General features: G+C 41.5%; 1 long non-coding RNA gene across 1 annotated transcript; it reads right to left on the bottom strand.

Moving 5' to 3' along the window:
• Nucleotides 1–6,256: 6,256 nt before the first annotated feature.
• LOC119890547 lies at nt 6,257–21,600 on the bottom strand. The gene is made up of 2 exons (XR_005442253.1): nt 21,546–21,600; nt 6,257–6,928 (listed from the first exon to the last, which is right to left on the bottom strand). It is a non-coding gene; the product is annotated as an uncharacterized LOC119890547 (long non-coding RNA).
• Nucleotides 21,601–22,382: the final 782 nt, after the last annotated feature.

The following is a 22,382-nucleotide window of genomic DNA, read 5'->3' as shown; positions in this document are numbered from 1 at the left end:
ATCACATCATTCCAGTTCTGAGGTCTTTACGCTGACTTCCTGTCTGTCAAAGAACTGGTTTTAAAATACTACTGTTGGTTTATAACAGTGAATGGTTTAGGGCCAAAATACCATCAAGACCTCTCAGGTCGTCTGGGACTGGTCTGCTTTCTGTCCCCAGAGTCAAAACTAAACATGGAGAAGCAGCGTTCAGTTTTTATGCACCATATATCGGAATAAACCCCCCGAAAACTGCAGGTCTGGTGAAACTTGTGACACATGTGGGAGAGAAGGATCATCCAGAGTCGCATGTAATGACAAAATTCCAGCAGACTCACTCTGATGTCCCCCCTTCCTGCTATTCTACATATGTCACCAGGCCTTTTGGAGGGGGCCCTTATGGGAGCCTTGCTGGCGAGAGATTTGTCTTCGCACACTCACGCACACTTGGCATGTACATACATGCATATACACAAGTCACACAGATGCCTGACACTTACATACACACTGAAAGAGGGATACATGTAAGGGATCAGTTGCAGGGTCTGGTTCTGACCATGAGAGATGCCGGCCGATGGTTGTGGTCTGACACCTTTCGCTGTCCGTGTCGCTGTCAGCCATGGGAAACACTGCAGCCCAGGAAAGTTCTGGCCAGAGGGTGACGTGATGGGGCAGGATGTGTTTCCAGTGGTGAGGTTTAACCATGCATGTGGACATGCTCAGAGACCTGTAGAGGAAATTCTCACCACCCCTTGGCCTCTTCAGCTTGTGAGTGTCAGGGGCGGTGTGCCCCAGCTGGCCACACACACATTTTACCAAAATATCAACTCCTTGACCATGAAAAAGTACACCTGGTTTTTCATCTTCGATCAGTTTCACCTGTCAACAGAGGATCTTTACCCACAATCTTCCTCGCTATTTGGCATTATTTAGGCTAAATACGTGATCAGATAATCCAGAGGAGCAGTGTAAGGCCCTTTGGTGACCATATGGTGGCTTAATAACACTAGATGGAGTGATTCATCCAGTTCTGCAGTGGAAGTTATGACTGCTCCCTGATGCTCTCAATAACTCCAAGCCTGTGATAAAAGCATCAGTCATTTACATTTAAAAGCAATCTGGAATTTTGATTGTTCCCATTGCACCGCACATTGATTTCCTCTGACAAGAATATGAATGGTTTCAGTGCTTAATGGACTGTGACAATTCTTCAGAGTCTCACAACACATCCACACGTTTCCAATCACAAACTGTACCCTTCCATTCATTCTCTTCTTTCTCTCTACCTCCCAGCGTTTATTTCGCTCACTCCGTCTTTCTAACCTGTCCCGAATCTCTTCTCTGACCCCGAAACCATTTTTCTTGCCCTCTGATAGAATTAGAGAGTCCTTGAACCATGATGATCACACTTCCTGAAGCAATTACTATTAAGCAGTGGCGGCCAGAGAGTGTAGCACGGACCGAGCTATAGGCAGGAGGCTGTTGACATGGAGCCAGGCAAGGAGCCCAGTGACACCCACACCAGAAGCAGCCAGAGGTGCTTTCCGTAGGCTGGCAGAAAGAGGTTGGGGTCAGTGGGGTTGTGGGGAAAGAGGGCTTAGGGGGCACCAAGCTGTTTTTACAGGATCCAAGCTGTCAGGATATACCCATACGGTTTGAAATGTTAGGAAACGTTACATTACAGACAGACGTACCTCAGCTTCACATGGAAAATCGGAGGTCCGGTTACACACACTGTATACAGAAAGACAAAGAATGAAGGCAAGATGAAGAGAGGTGTAATGAAAACCAGAGTTCCTCACATTCACAGCAATTTGGAAGTTGCTTATAAAATGGAGTTTTTCTCTTTTTTCATCCCTTGGCATGGTGAGCATGTTTCAAAAATCACAGAATCTGAAAAACATCACAATGGGTCAGGTCTTTTTTCTAAATTTTGACAGCAGCCCTTGATGCGTCAAAGGCCCACATGCCCAGAAATAAGTGATTCTATGTGAGCTTTTTACAACTCAGAGGAAATTCATGTTTTGTTGCACGACTGCATCGTTACACTCTATTTTGAGACTTCTATAATGCCAGTATATTCAAAGTATATCAAAAACACATAGAAGTTCTATGAAAGATCTGAAGCTTAAAAAATAGTTTATTCAAACCCAGAACAGTATTCCTTATCCTCTCCCCTATAAATAAAGCTACCTCCTCTACCCAATAAGTATACCATTTTATTCAACATTATGGTTCTCGGGACAAATGAGCATGAGGAAAAAAGCATAAACCAGCTGTTTATTTTTGGAATGGTCTGCGTTAAATCTAATTTGTGCAGGATGGGTGCTGGGAGACCCAAGAATCCCCTGCAGCTTTGGATGAGGAAGAAGAGGAATGTGACCCCCAGAGGTCAGCAGTCCCCTCTCCCGGGTTACAGGGGCTCCTGCACAAGGGCTGGGCCAGGGTCACAGGTCAGTAGGCTCACTCATTCGGCTCTGCCCTGGCGCCTGCCGGCACAACCCTCAATTTGTAAAGCGGTAGAGGGTGACCCCAGAGGGCCTCTCCTGGCTTCCCTGGCCAAACACTGGTCTTAAACACTACCAGCCTCCCCCTGATTCCCTTGTCTTCCCTTAACTCCCCCGTCCCAAAACCAGGACCAATAGTCTAACACATATACACACACACTCAACACCAATCCGTCCTTAATAAGAAGAATTACCCCAGGCAGGGGTAGAGGAGAAGGGGAGGGGGGGAAGCAGGTATGCCGCCATCTCCGCCTCATTACTTAGTGGATTTATGTAGGATCATATGCCCTGTGTGTAGTGGCGCACTTGGGCGCTTAACTCTTTGACCTGCACTGTAAATAAGTAAATTAGTAAATAAAAGCTAGCCTGTCTGGGGTTAGAAGTGGATCAGAGTAACTCTAAGCTAATGACAACCGCTGCACTATTTTTGCTGTATTAACCTTTTTTAGAAATGTCATACATACTAAAATACTAGAACGTCATTGACGTTCTGATGCCAACTTGTGCAGCTGGTAACCTCCAACATCTGACAGTCTGCTTCTAAGTGAGTTGCCAGTCTGTCTGTTTCCACTGATGAGTGAGACTGAGCTGTTTCTGATAGTGACTGTTACAGAGAGACCAATTATCCTGGCCAATGAGGACAGGCCTCTGACAGCATAATTACAGGCAGCCTTGCCTTGCAGCAACCTTATGCCTGGGTATGGCTACCAGTCTCCCAGCAGTTGGGAACAGGAGATGAGAGGAAGGCCGAGTCGGGACATGGGGGTGGGTCTGAAGGTGTCTTAATCCACTAGGACCCGATGTCCTGTCTTGTCCCAGACTCTGGGGCCTCTCCATGGGCTTCTGAGAGTCGGTGCTGGGGCCTGATTTGGCCCAGCTGGAGGAAGCGGGCGATCAGAGTTCAGTTGGTGCAGACAGAAGTAAAGTAAACAGCCGTGGTCACTAGGCAGGCCGTTAGCAGGCCTCGGACAGATGAGCAGGGGGCCGGGAAGACCACACACATACACATACAGCCAGACCACACAGGGGCCAGGGCTCAGGGGCCTACGCACGCAAGCACACGCCCCATCTGCAGGGTTCCCCTGTGGGCAAAAGCATGCTGCAGGTCAGGGCGGAGTAACATGGAGCACAGAGGAACAGCAGACTGGCACACACATCATCTGAGTGCCTGTTCCGTATGAGAAAGATACCACCAGGTCTGACCCAGTACGTGGAGACTTAATCCTCCTATAGAGCAGAGCTGTAGGAATGAGTAAACACAAACAGGAAGAGATTCGTAAGTACGCTGCTGTTCCACTGCCAAATCTTAAAGTGCGTTTTGTGAGTCTTTCCATCTCCATGATTGAGACATGCACTCTCTTCTGGGGAAAAACCACATGTACATTAGCTGGGAAATCACATCATGTTGATAAACCAAAAGTCAAATAAGCAATTGTCTGCGAGATTTATTTTTGTTTAGTTACTTGCTTTCAAAACGTCCCAAAAAGGAAAACTGCTACATTGTGGGTCATAGTTTATTGTTTTTATTGATTATTGATCTTTACATTCAGAACGTATGGCATATCATATAGTTCAGTACTTTTTTTGGTAACACCTAACAATCCGGTACACAAAATTGCGAGTGAGGAACAAATCAGGAATGAACTGATAACTAATGAATGAAAGTAGTTCCTGATTATCTCAGGATCAAGGTCTGTATAGATGATTTTTGAGAGTTACTATAGAACAGACTGAGAGATAGTATATTAATGAAACCTTTACACAATGATTAGTTCATAAATATCTCTGAATAAACATACTAACCACTCTCTTCATGAGTAGTTCCTGATTAACTCTAAATCAGCCACATATAGTGGCACAAAACAAAATAATGATTCATTAATTACGCATTACTTAACTAAACTAATCCCTATTACCTGATGATTATGGGTTTAGTAATGGTCAGGTAATCACAAGGTAAGAGGGACTCCTACTCATAATAATTTATCAGTTCACTTGGGGTAATCTCTAAATTTCTAACTTTATGTTTAATTCACTGGAACGGTATAAAAACTATGCAATTGTCCCTGTGTGTTGCCTTAAAACAACAAACAAACATTAATACATTCAGAACCGCATTATTACATAAAATGCTATGCTGGTTTTATCTCATCCCTGAAACACAGAAAAAAAATCACCCCCCCCCCCCCACAACACACACACACACACACACACACACACACACACACACACACACACACACACACACACACACACAGTAAGGACTTTGGCAAACACATTAACACGTGAGGGCTAAACAAAAATAAATATATACCACACAAACACACTCACACACTCTCTCCCTTTTTCTCTCTCCTTCCACAAGTCCACATAACCATAAGTCTCTCTCTTTATCTGGACAGTGTCAGAATGACCCATGGGAGAGCCTGTGAATGTGTGTGTGTGCATGTGTGCATCACCCTGACATAGGGTGGAGTGAGGAGTAATGCTCTCAATCACAATTACTCCCCACTGCCACCAGTCATGCCGCCTGCCTCGCATCACCTTACTACACGTACACACACTAACACAAGGTCAGCATTTCCACTGGAAAGACATGATGTACATGAGTTCGGCAGTGAGTCCAGACTCACTTCCACCGAGGATCTAGTGCAGCTGTCAGAGGGATCAGGCACAGCAGGGCCGGACTGCACCCATCTGCCTGCTTACAACACACACCCTCCTGTGTATCAGTAATCCTCAGCACCCTGCCTCCCTCTTCTTTCATCGCTTATCTCCACATTTAATACCACATTTATGATAACGGATGACAGGTAGCTTGGGCTGTGATCCCTCCTCATCTGGCCTTTATCTCATAATGGTACAAGCTGCATTCTTCCTTCTAGCGCAGAGTCCGGCAAGCCTTGATAAATCCTGATCACAGGGTGGGCAAATGGCTTGCTAAAAGTTTTTCTGGCTGTAAAAGTGGGCAGTTGAGAAATAAGTATGAGATTTGCGGCTAATGAAATATGCAGGCCACGTGTTTGTCAGTAAGATATGTGTGAGTGCATTGTGCATGTGTATAAGAGGACGCACAACCAGCAGCTATGCTGTATTGTCTTGGGAAGTGTTATTGAGCTGACCTAGAGATTTAAGGTCTTTTTGAGTTAAAGGAAGGACTCCTTAACAAAGTCTGATTGAAATCTGAAATTGATGCTGACATTAGCTATTTGGTGTTTTTGAGCAGAAGAAGAAGTTGACAGTTTGTGTGGGGGTCTGGGGGTCAAGCTTGACAAGGACATGGCTATGGTTCCGTGTCTGGGCAGGAGGCTGGGGTCAGAAATGGCTGTAATTTGAGGTCACGGATGCATGTTTCAGGAAATGGATTGGCCGCAGTCTGTAGAGGTAGAAAAAGCTGTTGAGAGGTACTCAGATGATTTAACATTGTGATGGTGACGTTAGGTCAGGGTTATGGGGAGTCTGGGGGGTACCGAGGAGTGGAGGCAGAGAGTTTCAGGAGGAGCTGGACACTTGTCTGCTGTGTAGGGAGCTGGTGAAGGTCACAGAGCAGTGAAATATGGCTGTCAGATAGAGAAGAAGAATAACACAGACTCTATCCTTCCTGTCTTGCCACAAGAACGTCTGGGTCCCCGCAGGGTGATACGGAGAGGTCATGCCCTTTTTGCAAACTGAGGCGAGGTTCTCACACACTTAAGTACAAACATGTTAAGATGAAAACAATAAAATAAGGTAAAGACAATGAGATCTTTGCTGTTATAGAGACACAGTAATCAAGATCATTATTTTATTGTATTTTTAGAAATTAACACAATGATAATAACAATAAAACAGACAATAACTGACTTTCTAATTGAATAGTTACACTTTCTCAGTTACCGAATCAGTTTAGGATATTAGTGAAAAATATAGTTTTTCAGAACAAATTATGCCTACACCAATAATATTTAGTGTTTCTTTATTTTATTATCATTATATATAATTATTATATATTAAGTGAATACATTTTACAGATATTACATTCTCCATCAGGACATTTTGAACTGAATTGGCAAAAGTAAAGACTTGAAGACTTTTTAAACTATATGTTAACATTTTATAGGACAGGGCAAATGTGAAATAGAGTCATTCTAATGTTTTATGTAATTTTAATAATAATAATAATTGAGACTTTCAGAAGACTTATCCCAAATGTTTCAGAGGACAATATATTAATATGGCCTGTTTTCAGATGTAAGGCTGGTGAGGCTAAGCCCTATTTAAAAGTTGAAAGACTTTGGCTCTGATTCCTCTATTGTTTGATCAGGCAGGAGAAGTCCTCAGCTCTCTAAATTGGTCCTTAATGAGACTCGCACGTAGGCCACTTCCCTTTGACCCCCGACATCCCCAAGCTTGTCCCGCGGTTCCTCTTCGGAAAAGGAGGACCAACTGGCGAGGAAATCTTGCTGAGGGAGTAAAGCCACAGCACAGGAAGGAGAGAGAGAGAGAAAGAGAGAGAGAGAGGTGACTCATTTAAATTTTCATGCTTGGGCATTTGGTACTAAGATGCAACAACACACTTCTTGTCTTGGCTGCTGCCAAATGCTGTGTCAATTCCACAGGCCGTGCGTATCATTGGCAAAACCAGTGTGTGCAGACGGTGACCTCTGAAAAATCCCACAATCCTAAATGATTATATAATTATTTAAGAATCATTATTATTATTATTAATATTATTATTAATATTATTATTATTATTATTATTGTGTTTTACTCTTGAAATCTTGTGGCCTATATCTGGTACATATGTATATTGGTACACTGATTATGTTTTGATTGTTTTAAGTATTATTAATATCTATGTAAATACAAAAATATGATATTCTTGTTTTAGTAATAGCAGTTGCTGTTGTATTGTCTACTTGTTTATTATGTAGCTCATTTACAGAGTTGTTTGAGAAGTAGCATCAATCCACTTTAAAATGGTATTATTCTGAGTGGTGAAATCTATATTTGGAGTTATGGTTCAGGTTTGTCAGACAAAGTTGGACAGATGGACTCAAAGTGCACTCTGTGTCTGGCTTTGAGATGTGGAACTCCATCCAACTTTCACTGCTTTCCAGATGATGGCTTCTTTTTTCTGTTATTATTGCTGTCTAACATGTCCAGCACCGACGATGCTTTGCATGGGTTATAACCAACACATTAGGCATGAAACATTATTTAAGTCTGCTCTAATAGAACATGCTCAACGCCTGTTTTTCAGCTCTGTCTAAGAAATGGGTAAACCACCAGGCTCATGCATACGTGAACCTAAATAGTTTTTTGACATAAAAATGACAAAAAAATGGCCATACAGTTTGTAACCAAATAAATCTGTGATATCACGGAGCATTCAGGATTGGTCAAATAAGGATGCAGCAGTTCGCTGCACAATATCAAATTATTTATAATAGCGATGTGAACTTTGGCTGATAAGACACTTCTTAAGAAATATCAATTTCAAGTTTTAAAGGTATGTATTTCTAAAACATTCAGACCAGCTTATATTTAGAATTTTCCCCTCCATATTTGAAATATCCCCACATCAACCGAAACACAGTCACACCTGGGATTAAAATTATCACATTTTCCTCTGCATGTCATGGATGGAGCTTGCTGTTAATTTTGTCCACACAAAAAAAATGGCTAGCCCCCAACAATGAACACATTATTACATAAAAAAAATAAAAAGAGTGATGTTTTAAGTTTGCTTTAAAAACAAATGTTTTTAAAAATTGACCACATTTTAATATCCATTGTCTCACCTTTAAAGTACATTTTACCCTCAATAGAGGAAGAAAATACACTTACTTAATTACTTGGTCTGTTTCATGATATTACATTTGGCGTTAAATCTGGCAGATTATTTTGTCCAAAACAAGGTGGAAAGTTTTAAATGTAAAAAACATAACAGACTATGTTGGATGACTATGAAAAAGAAAGGTTTTCACAATGTTGAAGACCTATTATAATGTTTACTAGTGGATATCACAAACACACACGCACAAACACACACACACACAATGTGCAACTGAGTGACACGTGTGGTGTATGTACGGTTTACCAATAGACCCCTCTAGATGGCGTTAACATGCTTCAAGGTCTGTTGGTTATGATCTGAAAAAAGACACTTCACTGAAAAAAGAAAATCATAATTACTGCTCTGTGATTTCTTAACTACGTCATTAAAAAAATCATATCTTCATTTCATTCTTTTGTGTCAGTGATGTGCACAGACTGTGTTTGAGTTTTGCACAGGCAGCAGCTGATAAGTTGCTTGCTGACAAAAGTTATTTGGAGCGCACAAGAGCTGCATAGCATTAAAATATGACTAATAAGGAAAAAAGACATACATACATAAATGGCTGAAATTCTATTAAAATCTATGACGATTGAAATAAAAGAATTTGCACAAATTAGAGAATTTAGAGAATCTCTCTCTATCTCTCTCTTTTTCTCTCTCACACACATGCAAACACACAGACATTGACCGGGTCATCATTGGTGTGCCTGTTGCCCTTTCACATATTTTCACATATCTGCTGCTCTAAATGCTCATAATTGATGCATCTGTCGGTCAGCTGGCAGCACATGATTGTGCTAAAAGAGTCCTGCAAATAGACGAGGGGGGGCGGGGTGGGGGGTGGGGGGGTGGGGGGGTTCATGAAGTAGAGTCTCACAGACCCCTTATATCTAATGATTTGGGGTCCCAGGGTCCCAGGCTTCATGACTGTGTGGTCCTGAGCAGACACAGCAGGCTCTTTTAAAAGCAGGCTCCCTCTGGGACAGAAACAACATTCATTCTCTGGATCAAATAGCACCACTCTAGTCGACATCAGATCTCATTATGGCACAAAAGAGCTGTTGTGTCACTCAATATCAAACAGGGACAATCATTTAGACAACTTACAAGGTCAACGTCACCAGACTGTAGTTCTCCCTGTAAGAAGGTTTCACCCAACAGATTCTATAGTATTTTCAGACTGTTTTTGATTCTCAATTGAATTTTGAGAAGAAAATAAGAAATCCATCCTCTTTATATTTTATTATTTTTCAATTGTTAAGAAAGGAATTTGTTGATTGCTTTCTTGTGAGTCCAAGTTTTTTCTTCATCTATATATAGAAACAGTAATGGAATACAATCCTGAGGCATCCAGAGATGGAATAAAAGCCAAGGGGATCTGAGTGATTGCTACTATAAAACGTCTCCCAGGCCTTGTAGAGCTGTAAAGGACAAAGAGAGATAGTCGGACAGGCCTGTTCTCAGGCTGCAAACAGACATCTGGCTGCCTTCAAGACAGTTCTGTCTCTCTCCCTCTCTTTTTCTCTGAGTCCTGGTCTCTTTGTTTTTCTCACTTTCTCTTTGTTTCTCTTTCTATCTGTCTCTCCTCTTCCTTTTTTTACTCTCTTTCCCCTCTTAACGCTCCTTCAGCGTTGCTTCTTCATATCTCAGTGTCTCTTTTGGTCTGTGAAAGAATGCATCCAGCATTGTCTGACAGGCCTATTTAAGGGTATGCATGTGTGTGTATGAGTGTGTCTGTTGGCGTGGGTTAAGGCAGAAGTCTGGGGAAACAGTAACCAGAGAGTGTCCCTGAAGTGTCGGATGGGGTCACAGAGAATCGGGGGTCTTCTGTGACCCATCACAGAGCAGAGCAGTCGACAGAGAGTTCTTATCACACAGCACTGTCATTCACAAATCAACTTCTACACACACACACACACACAAACTGAGTTTCTGTATAAGCAGCTGTTGGTACCACATATTTCATGTGTTAGAAGAAAAACTTTACAACCTTGATTTGCTACTCACCCAGTTTCCATTTAGAAAAGGCATAAACACACACGCAAGCACACAGAGACGGAAACACACATAAGTATGCATGCAAACAAATACACAGACTGACGTCATGCACAGAAATTATGGGGTGTTAACATGTAATTAAAATGATGTTGAAAGTAACTCAAAGGCTAAAATGTGTGCCGCACGTCACTTCGATATCAAGGTAAACAGATACAATTTCAGAGTTTCCAAATCACAGTTTTTCTTCACATGCGAAAGCTCTCAGGAGTAAGATAAATGATGAATCATAGCCATTAAATCTAAATGTACCCAAATTCCAGCGCAAACTTTACGGGCAGAAAGTGGATTAATGCTTATGTGGGTGAGTGTTCAAGTACTTTATTTCTAGTCTTGTGTTTGTATTGTGTGTTTCTGCCTCTATGGTGCGTGTGTGTGTGTGTGCAAGCATTTGGGGGAGCAGCACAGTACGAGGAGAATTCATGTTAGTCAGCTCTCAGAGAGGTCTCAAATGTCTGTTTTCCTGACGTGTGATCCATAAATATTTGAAGTGGAAAGGGCTGCGCTACGTTGTAGGACAAATCTAATTAACCCAGAACTTCCTATGGGTTCCTCCGTCTGTGGGGCTGTGTGGGTGTCTCTTACATTGCCAATTCACCTCCCTAAAAGGGTCTGACTCCTCATTTAAGCCACTCAAACCTTGATACATCAATCAGTCACTTATGTTGAAGACCTAATTTTGGACTTGAGGAAGAATCATTGAGAGCAAAATGCTGATTTCTTCTTTCCATGCTGTGGCTTTTTAAGTTTGTTTTTCTTTCTAAATATTATTCACACATTTTGGCTTAAAAAGTGTTTTGGGTTCACACTCCAGTTCAGGAATTTGCTTAGACTAACACATGGTGTTCATATAAATATGAAATTATTAAAATATAGTGCAGAGAAAGCAACGTGCTGCATTTTGACTCATCTGCCTAAAAGATGATAGCCTGCATTTAAAGAGTGTTGCCACTGTGGTGAGACAGAAAAGAAAGACAGAGACAACACTTTTCTGTTATTCTGTCCTGTTTCTCATCAGATGATCCATATAAAGTTCATATTACGTCTCTTGGCATTGTCTTTTACTCCTACCCAGTCTGTGTGTTTGGTACACAGTAGCCTATGATTCATTACATTATACATCTCTTCCCTTGCTGTTCTCAATCTGACCTGGGCAGGAAACATAGTGCCTCTGAAATACTAAAGTGCTGCTGATTCTGAGATAGTCTGCCATCCCTTAAGCCAGATGAGACATGAGGCCACTCTCCTTAAAACCAGCGCTGGAATGCCCAATTGAAAAGATGACTTGGGTGAGGATGTAGGGGAATGAAAAGCTGTGCATGGATCTCATTCCTGAGGCCTGGGGTTGCTGATTTCATTAGAGTGCACCACAATATTAGAGCGGCCTCAGTTTGCTTTGCGCTTGCTCTGAGCCTCACATTTCCATAATGCAGCAGAGGATTCAGTTTCACACGAGAGGGCCACGCTCAAACCATTTCCGCCGTAAACCGCTTGCTTAAGTTCTTATACATTTTCACAATAAATACAAAGGGAAATGCGGCCAGCGTCTTGTTAGAGGAGGTTAGCTCGAAAGCCATGTCAACCCACATGGCGCTCCTGTTGTTACAGTGTCATGTGTCGACTTACTCTGTGATAGAAAAGCACTGATATTGTTGTTTCTTAGTACATGTTCCACTATTTTTTTAAGCTAATGTCTATCCACAACACTGGCAGCCAGCTGAGGAGTATCTGGCCTTTGGTAGCTGTGTAAGTTCAAATAAGGTGAATAAAGGTGCTGCATACTGTAACAGGTATGTCTTCAACTCCATTAACGATCACCAAGCCTGCTATGAGGAGAATGGACTCACAGATAACCACTGAACTCTGTTTGGGTCTGCACTCTCAGGGCTGCCAGCAGTTATTATAACTACAGACAGAGGGCTAACGCCTGCTCCAGATGTTCCAGCACAAGCAGCAACAGGGAATTGGATAAGACCTTGAATTAAAAAGTATCACACACTGAGCGTATAGTGCACTTCCCCTGTGCCCCTTAGAAGTGCGATTCCATTTCACTGCATACCACCAACATTGGACCACTGAGGCAGGATAATGAGAAGGGCCAATTAGGAGCTGTTGGACAGGATGAGACATTTCAGAACAATACTGCCTTTATTATGATTTCTCAGTAGCATTAGCACTGCCAGTGTGCGTGTTTGTAGTTGAAGCTGCCTTTGGAATGCAGTCAAGAATGAATGCTTTTGGTTTTAGTATTTATTGTTATTTAAAAAAAAAAAAAAAGAGGACAATCGGATTTTGGATCAGAGGTGGTTTGTTTTTTATTTTAAAGCGGGGTTTTTTGTATATACTGTATCCTATGTATAGCTTTCTTAATGGAGTTGTACGTGTTCCTCGTGCTAACCAAGAGGAGTGTGTCTCCTGCAAAGGATGTTAAGTGACTCATTTACATTTACTCAAGTACTCTGAAACTGCAGTTTCAATGGACTTGAGTGTTTTCATTTTGTGCTTCCACTACACTACATTTCAGGAGAAAAGTTTTTTTTTACTTCACTTCATGTACTTGACACTCGTAGTTACTAGTTACTTTACAGATCAAGATTTTACGTGCAAAACATATGATCAGCTTATGAGATATGATTCATTACTATATATGAGACTAACTGACACGATATAGTTAAAAGTAGCTCTCCTCAGATACAGCAAGAAAATAATCAACATGCTGATAACACTTCTGTACTTTTACTTAAATAATATTTTAATGGCAGGACTTTATTCAGTATTGCTACTTTACTTTTACGAAAGTTATCCAAATACTTCTTCCACAACTGACCTGACATGTTCTCTGGCTCTTTCTTTCTCTTACACACACATACACACATACACATATTCAGTATTAGGAATATATTTGTATGTTTTAAGTATGATTTGAGTGTCAGAGTTCGGTGTCAGTATATGATTTCCCTACCTACATGTCTACATATTTATATTACTTCCATTTGTCCATTTGTTCACTCAGTTTGTGCATTTTGTTCTACATATGACATACCTTCTATGTATAAAATGACCAAGACAGAAGTGCAAGACCATTTAAGCTTATTTTTAAACTGTGATGCTAATGAAAGGCTACTTCATATAACAAATGAGACATTACAAAGACTTGTTTAGTCTCAGTGGTTGTTTAGTGCAGACCACCTCAGGCCCTGAATGACAGACAGAGAGAGATTTGGTTTGGGTGAGTGTTTTCTTATGCCTGTAAATTCCCTTGTGGCAGCAATCAACCTTGTCATATAAAACAGTCTGATGGTTTGTCTCAGTATTTATTATTAAGCTTACATGTGTTTTATAGCTACAAAAATCAATAGCATTTGCTCAACACATTGCAGTCTGGTAGCCAAAGCCAAGGCATTATATTAATGCATATCACAAAGTGGCAATTTGTATTTGTGATTATTTTACATTGCATTTCACAGTTTAGGTGACATTGTTAGCCATGGTAGCTCACAAGGTCCTGTGAGTTAAAATTCCGGCTTTACACACAGATACTACGAGTCACGATTTAAGTGTTTTGATTCTGACGCTGTATTTGCCAAACCATTGTGACACTATTAGCATTTGTGGGAAGGTGAAAGAATTAGTGTTGGTGGGGCAAATTGAGTTTTCCCAGCTCAGACAGAAAGCCACAGCAAATGATTCATCAGTTACCCCAATTAATACACCCTCTCTAAAGGAGAAAATTGTCCATCCTAAGTGGTACTGTACTTAGGTTAATTTGTCAGATAAAATAAGATGAAAACATCATGTATGAACCGGATGAGCTGGCAAGCATCAAAGAATGCCTTTGTAGATAGTATAATTATTTAACTAGTTGTTGAGAACTATACCCTAATAGATAAAAAAAAATCTGATTTGTGGAGTTTTAAGCCTTAGAATAAAAGCTGCCCTCTTCCCCTTCTCCCTCATTTGGTCTTATCTGGGTTGCAGTGCTTGATGGTGAAACAGTGTTAGATCATAGAGGGAAATAGAGAACATGCATGCCATGTCGTCAAGTCAGATAAGAGACTACTCAGAGTGTGTGTCTATGTTTAAGTGCAAGTTTAAATGAATGTCTGTGTGAGTGAGGGTGTGTGTTCATGGCGTATGAGAGTCTGGGTCTCTGATTGCCTTTGCTAGGCTTCCCACATTAAAGTGGCCTCTGCCTCAGGGAAGAGATTCCTGACTGCATGGCAAAATGGAGAGGGCTGGGGAATACGGCAAGGAAAAGATATGGGAGAAGGGAGTAAAGTGGGAGGGTAGGGGCATTTAGGTGAAAAGGAGCTGCCAAAACAACTCCCAGGCTTCATCTGGCCTGCATCCAACTGTCCGACACACACTTGTTCACTCTCTTTCTCTTACAAACACACAAATACACATAGTTTTGCCCCCACCACATGTTCTTAAGTGCGGACCGCACAGGGGGTAGCCCGGTAACCTCCCTGCCCCCATATCCCGTTCCTCTCTTCCCCCTCTCAGCTTTAATTGAGAAGACAAATGGATCTTTCAGAGCCCACTACCACGCCACCATACATCAGTCATGACAATGTTAGCTTTATAACGGTGGACTTGCCGTGAGCCGAACCATATGTTCGGCCCGCGCCACACGCACGAGCAAACACCTCAATACCACGCTAATGGCGCCCCAATAATTGCCTGTTGTTTTATTATTAAAGGTAATTTAGGCCCTAATGGAATTCATTCAACATTGTGCGTAGTCGGCCCCACCCAGACGGCACTGTAGAGAGACCACTCTTCCTGTGTCAGACATCAAGAAACCCTTTCATCTCTCTTGAAATAAAATATTATTCTACATGATGAAACATGCTAAAGAGAGCATGATACCATCCCCTTTTACATGCTAGCCTCCCACTAGCCTCTGTAAAACTATGTATTGGCCCATGAGCGGTCTCTTTCATCAGTCTAACTCTCTGGTTTTCTGTTCATATTCTCAGCTAATTGGGTATCTTCTCTACTCAAAAAGAAAAAAGCAGCTTTTTTTGTTAGCATTCATCAACTACAGCTCAGGTAAATGCTACCAAAAAAAACTATTGTTTGGTCAAAATGTTTATTCTCAAGTACAATATTTCAGTTCAAATATAGTCAAACCTGATTTTTTGTTTATGCTTTCAAGAAAGAGCAATGAAAGAAACCTTTGGGGAAATACTGACAAATGAAAACTAGCGCAAGTCACTATGGACATGTTTTTCTTTTTCAACAAATCATGTTTGACAAATTCCAAGTTTACCTGGCTGGATAAGAGATAGGACTGTACAGACATCATAGCAATGTTAACTGCATTTACCTAATGTAACCAGACTTTACATACTGTAGGTACGTGCCTTGTCTCCAGCGACTACAACCTGAGTCAGTTGAGGCTTGAGCCAGAGTACAAGTAACGTTAACATGCCTCACATTAAAAGTTTCCTCTGTATTTCAATCCTGTATAAACTGACAAAAAGCTAGCAAGACAAGGTACAATGACGTATCGCCAAGCAACATTATGTGGCTAATGTTTGCTACATCATTAGCTGTCTGTTAGACAAATCTAACATCAACCTTGCATTAGTACCAAAGTTGTGTGTAGTTCTCTATCTTTCGAATGCTGCAGCAATATTCAGACAAGTTTGGAGAAACCAAACCAAAGCAGAGCTCAAGGTAGGTAGTTCAGGCCTGGAGTGTGTGAACATTCCCAGGAAATATCTTTTTAGAGAGCGAGAAACACATTAGTGAGTGGCATCAATGGTGATTTATTGTAAATACCAGCCAGTAACATATTAATGATGCTTTTAAGCCTGAGGATAAGATATTTTGACCTTATCCAGTGGGTTCTAACAAAATGTTTTTGCATATAGAACTGTAATTGAAAGAATCACAATAGCATAAGATGCATAAAAAGGCCATCATGGAATTAATACAGTTGCAAAATAATCCTGAAAAATTCTTCTGGAAGATCAGCTTGTAGTTTTAATGAAGTTGTTTTACGGCAGTGTCCGGAATCTGCTTCAGACTAATGTGAGTGGGCAGAAACAGGCCACTGAAGCCTGATTTATTAAAGGCTAGATACAGAGTTATGTGAATGTGATAACTCTGAATAACAGTTTAGCTGTAAAGGAATATGATGGATTGTATGACAACAGTTCATCTTAAAGAAAAGCAGATACTCCTCAGACATTTGAGAAAATGTCACATAGATATCCACAAACTGAGAATCCGCCATAAGATTTACTAATGTGCTGTGATATACTGGTGACTTTTTTAACCTATGTCAGTTTAAGGCCACTTACAACACACATACACATATATGCAAAGCTCTTTATGCCCCGTAGAGTGCATATCAGGTTATCTTCACTGTCTTTCCGCTTTCACCTTCCATGTCTGTCCTTTCCAGTAAGTTTTCAGTTCTTTCAACTGGATTAACACTTATACATCGCTCACCTCACAAAACTTTGCTGTACCCTTTCCTTTACTTCTAACTAATTTCCAAATCTCTTTGCTAGTTTCCCAACACAGGAAGCCAGTGTGGTACCCAGGGATCATCTGAGGCTGTGTGATCATCATTGCTCCTCTTCCTGCGCCTTGCTCCCATGCTTTTCATGCTTGGTGTCCAGCATGCCTATCCTCTGACTGGACTTACTCTCATCTGGGGCCAAAAACACCAAAATAACAATCTTCCCTCCCCTCATCTGCTCACTCTGGTCACTTTTCCACTGTCTTGTAGCTACCCACATGTGACACATGTCTCTGAAAGAGTGTTCACATGAGCTGGTCACCACAACCCTATGCTGCATTTTCTCACATCATTTTGAGGATATTAGGAGGTGTAACCTCAAGAATGGTAGATTATTTATTTCTGTTTCTATGACTATTGAAATGTGTCCTTTCTCTTTCTCTTTCTCTCTCTCTTTCTCTCTCTCTCCCTCTCTTGTTCCCAGCAGCATGTGAACATTAGCCAGGGTTTTTATCAGAGGGCTTCCAGCAGAGCTCCAACAGGCCTTCCCAGGAGAGGAGGCTACAGGAAGTCGTAGGATGATAAAACTGGGCCATTACTGGGCCTGCACAGGACCTCAGGGTTCATTACCCCCCTCCCCTCCTCATAATCTTACTCTGTTACTGCAGCACAACATAATCCTGAACACACCTCAAACTCATTATATTATTATTTTGTGCTGATGAGTTTTGACTTGGATCATGGTGAAATTGTGCTTGTGATATTGGAAAAGTAGCCTGATAGTCTATAGATAGACTGAATTTAACTTTTTCATTTCACTTTAATTTCATTATGCATTTGAATCACTAAAAATCTAAATATGGGGAGATGCAGATGTCTTGAACCAGGCTAGAATAAAAAAAGTTACTAAGGGCAGAGGAGGATGCAGTCAGATAATTTACTTTTTAACAAGTAAGAAGAACATTCCTCAGCATTAAGCTATTACTCAGCACTCTACCATGCCCTGAGAGTTGGTGCAAGGAGGACACAAGAATAAAAACAGCTGCCTCTGAGATGACGTCAAAGCCTTGAACACCGCTGATGTAGTTCCCAAGAATAGTACACAAAAACATGGAGCTGCAGCTCTTGAATAGTGGTATGGGGATGCAGAGAATTAATTGGCAGTGGTAGTCTTATGGAAGTGATGACAGCTGATAGAGAGAGCAGCTGGAAGTGACAACAGCACCACAGCTCAGCACCATGTAGCACTCAGCAGCAACATGGACAGACATCAGCACAGAAACCACCAATGAAGGAAACACAAGGAGAGACAGAAACAGAGAGGGAGATGTATGTCACTGATTGTTTCATAGTACGACCAGGACAAGATTAATTGATCTGCACTAACTTGTATCTTCCATTTAATGTTATTTGCCTGATTTGTCTCTCATATTATTACTTTTTATTATTATTACTTTTCAGAAATGCTTAGATGTATTTGTCTTACGTATATATCCTTATTCAGTCTTTTGCTTAGAGTTAGGTGGGTGGATTGATACCATTCTCATTATTGTTTGGCAAATATGAAGCTACTGCAAGCTGCTGATTAGCTTAGTTTGGAACAAAGGGAAAATAGCTAGCCTGGCTTAGTCCAAAGGCAACCAAATTCACTTACCAGCACCTGTGAAGCTCACTAATTAACATTTCATTTTTTGTTTGTTCAATCCTCACAAACAAAGTGTTGGTGTATTTTGTTATTTTTTAACAGAGCCAGGCAAGATGTTTCCAGTCTTTGTGCTAAGCTAAGCTAACCGGCTGTTGGCTGTAGCTTCATATTTATCGTACAAATATGAGAGTGGTATCAATTTTTTCATTTAACTATCAGCAAGAAAGTGAGTAAGCATATTGCACACATTATGATGTCATCTGGACATAGTACTCAGTCCAAATTTCATTCACTTTGTAGATGTATTTCTAAACTTTTTTTCTGATGACACTGAAACAAAAAGACAGACACTCGCCAATAAATTCTTAAATATAACACTACACCCATGGTCCAGTGGAAAGCAGATCTTCGTAGTCAAGTGCACTGATATTTTCATTTCACTTTTACCAGACTCACCCTTTTTTAAGTAGGCTTATTAAATGTTTCTTGTTGCTTCTGACATTCCTCTGCCAATCCAGAGAGAGCAGCCAAATGACCCTAATGCTCTTGGGTCCCCCTCTTCCCCTCCCCACTCATACCAGCAGATCAGGCCAGCTAGCCTCCTTATCTGTTCACCACTCAATTACCCTGTGCTGCAGAGGGCATTTGAAGCCTCAGACGAGTGGCCTGGAGGTTACAGTGGGCTGAACTGGGAGGAGGCACTGGCAGCCTTTTAACCCCTCCTTACACACTGATAATGAATGATGGGATGGGATGTAGTGGCTCAAAGGTTCACTAACCAAACTTCAATGATAATTATATAAAAGTGTTTGCTTGTTTAATATGCATAATAATCTCTATGACAGGAAAGTTGCTGATTATTTCATCTGCTAGTTCATTTCTAAATTTCATACACCTGAGAAAGCATTTGTCAAAATGAAGACAGACCTCCTCTCTTAGCGAATGGCATGTTGCTGAGCTGCATTTTCCAGCGTAGGCAGACAACCAGTGTTTGACATTATTTGGGTGATATGCATACCAAAGGCGAAATGCAGTTAGTTAAAGAGTCTATGTTCACCTGTCTTACTAAAATGTGTATCCTAATGTGTAAACCTAAAAGATCCTAATGTAATCTTTATGACAGTGGTGAAACATTAAAACTTGCACAATTCCACAGTTGTGGCCATAGTCTACAGAAGAAAGTTAGGTCTTGGTTGTCAGGATGCACCTGTCTGACGTTTTCCTACGTTTTTCATACAAGACATTGAACAGAGAACATTGCTCTTATAATAGCCTACACACAGGATACATAGGCTAATCAAGAGGTCTGCATGACTCTGCCTTCTAAACAGAGATGGAGAGAGTCAAAGAGATACAGAGATGGAAGCAGAGGTGGGATTGAACATTGAAAGCATGTGACTGGTGAATGGAGAGGGGAGGACAGCACGGAGAGCTACCATCTCTTGTCACGCCTGTGTCTCTGTGTCTGCAGGATGTTTCCTTCCTTTTAAGGCAGCGCCGATGTTCTGCTTTCTTCAGCAGCGCAGCTACAGAGAGCAATGTAGCAGGATTACACAGATGTCCAAAGAGCCACATCAGGGAGGCTCTTCTCCATCACTTAAATGTCTTTCCACGAAACCCTTTTTGTTATGATATCTTTTGCTGTTTTCATCACTGCACTGGGCTTTTTATTTTTTAATGGTGATGAAGATCCAAAAGCACTTGATGATTAATTTAAACTCCATTCCTCTGTATCCCAAAGACAGAAAAAAGATCAGTTAAACCTATTATTTCCCTTTCCTTCCATTTTTGTGAATCCCTTGGTGCCATTTAGTGTTCACCTCATCAGCTTTTCATCTCACTTTTTGTCAATGCCATTGACATAGGAGATCAGGTCTGATTTTGCTACTTTGTCATGTTATCTATCATCCACAGATAGAGACTTATCTCTCTGTCAGCACCCGGCTGCTTCATGTAAGCTATCACACTCTTGGTGACAGGGTCTCCTCACCTGTCCATCCATCACAGCCAAGGCGCTCAGTGGCATCACTGGGTGTTTGTGTGTTTATCAGTAATTACAGGGGAGGTGTTGAGACTGAAACCAGCTGGGTGCGACTCAGCATTTAGTCAGCTGACACGACTTTGACAGGGAGTGGACAACAGCAAGGGAGCTAAACCTCTTCAACATGTCTGCAGGTCACAGTATCCAGTGTAATTTCACACGAGCACCGCTAAGATTGCATTCTGCCTCTTAAAGTAATTGCTGGAGATGAAGTGATATGCACATGGGAAGTTTTTTATATGAAGCACATGGTCAGTTGGAGAGGGAGGGACTCAATACTGAGCTCAAGGACACTACAACAGAGCAGATTATTACTGACATGAGGTTTTGCACCAGAAGCCTTTTGGTTGAAGGGTGGTCTCTCCACTCACTACACCGCTCTCTGAATGCCATCATTAGATAAAGGTTTTAGAAATACTTTGTTGTAGTTTTGTGTATATGTGCATGCCTACTATGTGGGTCTGCCTGTGTGCAGAAATCCGGCTGTGGCAGTGTTCTCCCCTCTCTCTTTTTCTTCATGTGTGTTCCACGTGTTCCAGCCACATTTCTGCAAATATTTATACCGGGTGTAAAACGCTCTTGATCTCTCTCGCCTGTTTACTCTCCTGTTCTTTCTCTCAGCCGACTCTCACACTGACCTTTTTTCATCCTGACTGAGAGTGACAGGAGGGAGGGTACAAAGAGTCAGGGGGCAGAAAAAGAGCAAGTGAGTGTAGAGGGAGGTCAGGGGAAGAGAGAAGGGAGCAAGGAGAAAGCCTTTGGTGGAGAGAGAGAAAGAGACCTGCTAGTGAGAGAGAAGCGAGCAAGGGGAGCGAGGAGAGAGCGTTTAGCGTGATGGATGACTTGTCATCTTATAGAAATCAAAAGCCCAATCAACCAAGCTCTTTTTTAGCAAAAGCACACAATGCACTCGTGCAAGGAGGCCCATTGGGCTAATTGTGGAGTAATTTGACATCTGTTGACGTCTGAAAACATAGCTACTAGTGAGAGAGCGAGAGAGGGTGGTGTTGTAATGATACCTGCCTGATTTCTGAATTAGGCACATGCTGCTGACCAAGCTGGGTGCACACGCCTCTGAAATGAGAACAAAAACACAGATCCAGTTACAGGACAAAGTATCACATTTGTGGTCTTTGTCATCAGCTCTGCTGCATTCACAGCGGCTTGGGGTTCAACGGGGTTTGTGTAATGATATTTAGCCTGAAACATGAAGTGATGTGTTGCTGAAACTAATAAGCTTTGCTGCTGGGTGGCCTATTGGACACCACACACGCACACTTACAAACATACATCTTGCTCCTCTTCCCAGCATTCACTTGTGCTTTCTCTGTCATGATCAATAAAAACAGTCTGTAAAATAATGCTGGCTTCTAACTATGATCCTAACATGTGGCTGAAATTCCTTGATCAGGGTCAGTAACGGATGTTATTTTACAACCATCAACAGCTGTATTCCATGAAAGGCATCACATCAGTCATGTAATTCATGTATTTTGAGGATACCTGTCATCAGATATATGGAGCATTTTATTAAACTAGCTGTTAAATCATTAAAATCTCAGTAACGGAGAAACCATTTCTGCTGTCAAGACGACATTAGAAAAGCTAATTCGTGGATTATTTTTCAACATTTGAAATTTCAAAGCTGCTAACAGGGTGCTAACATGTCTCCAGCTGTGATGAGTCCTTCAACTCTACCTCCAAATTCCTTCCAGTGTAAAAAGCTGCTGTTTTCTGCCTGTGGAAGGGAAACAGAGCTGGTAGCTGGATTCCTCTGCATGGTGTTGGCAAAAGCTGTGGAAGAGGCCTCAGGATCATTAGTGAGGCTGGCACGAGAGGTTGAAGGAGATCTGCTA

This window comes from Micropterus salmoides, unplaced genomic scaffold, assembly GCF_014851395.1.
Source record: "Micropterus salmoides isolate LMB-PRFRI ecotype aquatic unplaced genomic scaffold, ASM1485139v1 Ms_hic_scaffold_6, whole genome shotgun sequence".
NCBI classification, from domain to species: domain Eukaryota; kingdom Metazoa; phylum Chordata; class Actinopteri; order Centrarchiformes; family Centrarchidae; genus Micropterus; species Micropterus salmoides.
This window is presented reverse-complemented; position numbering and strand designations above follow the sequence as displayed.